The 3,564-nt window shown below is 34.1% G+C and overlaps 3 non-coding genes across 3 annotated transcripts; 2 read left to right on the forward strand and 1 right to left on the reverse strand.

Annotated features, from left to right (window-relative positions):
- Positions 1-32: 32 nt before the first annotated feature.
- On the reverse strand, positions 33-106 carry Trnas-gga (transfer RNA serine (anticodon GGA)). The gene has a single exon. It is a non-coding gene; the product is annotated as a tRNA-Ser (tRNA).
- Positions 107-1,235: 1,129 nt separating this feature from the next.
- Positions 1,236-1,309, forward strand: Trnas-gga (transfer RNA serine (anticodon GGA)). Its single transcript has one exon. It is a non-coding gene; the product is annotated as a tRNA-Ser (tRNA).
- Positions 1,310-1,621: 312 nt separating this feature from the next.
- On the forward strand, positions 1,622-1,695 carry Trnas-gga (transfer RNA serine (anticodon GGA)). The gene has a single exon. It is a non-coding gene; the product is annotated as a tRNA-Ser (tRNA).
- The last annotated feature ends 1,869 nt before the right edge of the window (positions 1,696-3,564 follow it).

Below are 3,564 nucleotides of genomic sequence, written 5' to 3' on the forward strand. Positions count from 1 at the left end.
AAGCAGTGGTATCAACGCAGAGTACTCCGAAAAGTCGCTGAAGCGGGAATTGAACCCGCGTCTTTCGCTTTCCGGGCGACTGCTCTTACCACTAAGCTATTCAGACCCTTTCGATTCTATATTTTTCATTTGCCTTCTAAATTAGATGTTTTTGTAAATAACGCCATGTTTAGGCCCAGGCGTAAACTTAAGAAAATATATTTTTTATTTTAATCGGCTCTCAATATTAATAAATAATAAATAAATAAATGTGATCTGATGTTCTAGATGTCGGCAACTAGAGCCAAGCGAGAAAATTAATTTCTAATTTTTCGGAACAGTATCTCTTGGTTTGAGATCACTGAGTTCCATTTGATTAATTATCAATCAACCTCGTACTTCCAATGGAAAAATAGGCGAGAAAAATATAGGTCCGAAAAGTCGCTGAAGCGGGAATTGAACCCGCGTCTTTCGCTTTCCGGGCGACTGCTCTTACCACTAAGCTATTCAGTCGCCCGGAAAGCGAAAGACGCGGGTTCAATTCCCGCTTCAGCGACTTTTCGGACCTATATTTTTCTCGCCTATTTTTCCATTGGAAGTACGAGGTTGATTGATAATTAATCAAATGGAACTCAGTGATCTCAAACCAAGAGATACTGTTCCGAAAAATTAGAAATTAATTTTCGCGCTTGGCTCTAGTTGCCGACATCTAGAACATCAGATCACATTTATTTATTTATTATTTATTAATATTGAGAGCCGATTAAAATAAAAAATATATTTTCTTAAGTTTACGCCTGGGCCTAAACATGGCGTTATTTACAAAAACATCTAATTTAGAAGGCAAATGAAAAATATAGAATCGAAAGGGTCTGAATAGCTTAGTGGTAAGAGCAGTCGCCCGGAAAGCGAAAGACACGGGTTCAATTCCCGCTTCAGCGACTTTTCGGACCTATATTTTTCTCGCCTATTTTTCCATTGGAAGTACGAGGTTGATTGATAATTAATCAAATGGAACTCAGTGATCTCAAACCAAGAGATACTGTTCCGAAAAATTAGAAATTAATTTTCGCGCTTGGCTCTAGTTGCCGACATCTAGAACATCAGATCACATTTATTTATTTATTATTTATTAATATTGAGAGCCGATTAAAATAAAAAATATATTTTCTTAAGTTTACGCCTGGGCCTAAACATGGCGTTATTTACAAAAACATCTAATTTAGAAGGCAAATGAAAAATATAGAATCGAAAGGGTCTGAATAGCTTAGTGGTAAGAGCAGTCGCCCGGAAAGCGAAAGACGCGGGTTCAATTCCCGCTTCAGCGACTTTTCGGACCTATATTTTTCTCGCCTATTTTTCCATTGGAAGTACGAGGTTGATTGATAATTAATCAAATGGAACTCAGTGATCTCAAACCAAGAGATACTGTTCCGAAAAATTAGAAATTAATTTTCGCGCTTGGCTCTAGTTGCCGACATCTAGAACATCAGATCACATTTATTTATTTATTATTTATTAATATTGAGAGCCGATTAAAATAAAAAATATATTTTCTTAAGTTTACGCCTGGGCCTAAACATGGCGTTATTTACAAAAACATCTAATTTAGAAGGCAAATGAAAAATATAGAATCGAAAGGGTCTGAATAGCTTAGTGGTAAGAGCAGTCGCCCGGAAAGCGAAAGACGCGGGTTCAATTCCCGCTTCAGCGACTTTTCGGACCTATATTTTTCTCGCCTATTTTTCCATTGGAAGTACGAGGTTGATTGATAATTAATCAAATGGAACTCAGTGATCTCAAACCAAGAGATACTGTTCCGAAAAATTAGAAATTAATTTTCGCGCTTGGCTCTAGTTGCCGACATCTAGAACATCAGATCACATTTATTTATTTATTATTTATTAATATTGAGAGCCGATTAAAATAAAAAATATATTTACATAAAATAAGGTTGCGTCGCATAGGGTCAGCGGTAAAAAAGTATGGATTTCTAATATTTTAAGACGAGCCAAAAATTCATCGATTATACATTTTAATAGTACATTGATTACAGAATCTTTTGATACCATGCAGACACCAGCGTACAAATTTTTTAACTTGATATACATAAAATAAAGTTGCGTCGAATGGGGTCAGCGGTAAAAAAGTATCGATTTCTAATATTTTAAGACGAGCCAAAAATTCATCGATTATACATTTTAATAGTACATTGATTACAGAACCATTTGGTACCAAACAGACACCTGCGTACAAATTTTTTAACTTGATATACATAAAATAAGGTTGCGTCGAATGGGGTCAGCGGTAAAAAAGTATCGATTTCAAATATTTAAAGACGAGCCAAAAATTCATCGATTATACATTTTAATAGTACATTGGTTACAGAATCATTTGGTACCAAACAGACACCAGCGTACAAATTTTTTAACTTGATATACATAAAATAAGGTTGCGTCGCATAGGGTCAGCGGTAAAAAAGTATGGATTTCTAATATTTTAAGACGAGCCAAAAATTCATCGATTATACATTTTAATAGTACATTGATTACAGAATTTTTTGGTACCAAGCAGACAACAGCGTACAAACTTTTTCATTTGCTATACATAAATTAAGGATGCGTCGAATGGGGTCAGCGGTAAAAAAGTATCGATTTCAAATATTTAAAGACGAGCCAAAAATTCATCGATTATACATTTTAATAGTACATTGATTACAGAATCTTTTGATAGCATGCAGACATCAGCGTACAAATTTTTTAACTTGATATACATAAAATAAAGTTGCGTCGAATGGAGTCAGCGGTAAAAAAGTATCGATTTCTAATATTTTAAGACGAGCCAAAAATTCATCGATTATACATTTTAATAGTACATTGATTACAGAATCATTTGGTACCAAACAGACACCAGCGTACAAATTTTTTAACTTGCTATACATAAAATAAGGTTGCGTCGCATAGGGTCAGCGGTAAAAAAGTATCGATTTCTAATATTTTAAGACGAGCCAAAAATTCATCGATTATACATTTTAATAGTACATTGATTACAGAATCTTTTGATACCATGCAGACACCAGCGTACAAATTTTTTAACTTGATATACATAAAATAAAGTTGCGTCGAATGGGGTCAGCGGTAAAAAAGTATCGATTACAAATATTTAAAGACGAGCCAAAAATTCATCGATTATACATTTTAATAGTACATTGGTTACAGAATCATTTGGTACCAAACAGACACCAGCGTACAAATTTTTTAACTTGATATACATAAAATAAAGTTGCGTCGCATAGGGTCAGCGGTAAAAAAGTATGGATTTCTAATATTTTAAGACGAGCCAAAAATTCATCGATTATACATTTTAATAGTACATTGATTACAGAATCTTTTGGTACCAAGCAGACAACAGCGTACAAACTTTTTCATTTGCTATACATAAATTAAGGATGCGTCGCATAGGGTCAGCGGTAAAAAAAGTATCGATTTCTAATATTTTAAGACGAGCCAAAAATTCATCGATTATACATTTTAATAGTACATTGATTACAGAATCTTTTGATACCATGCAGACACCAGCGTACAA

Source organism: Prenolepis imparis, unplaced genomic scaffold (assembly GCF_030444845.1).
Source record: "Prenolepis imparis isolate NDT839.2.m4 unplaced genomic scaffold, iyPreImpa1.0 SCAF_45, whole genome shotgun sequence".
Classification (NCBI taxonomy): Eukaryota; Metazoa; Arthropoda; class Insecta; order Hymenoptera; family Formicidae; genus Prenolepis; species Prenolepis imparis.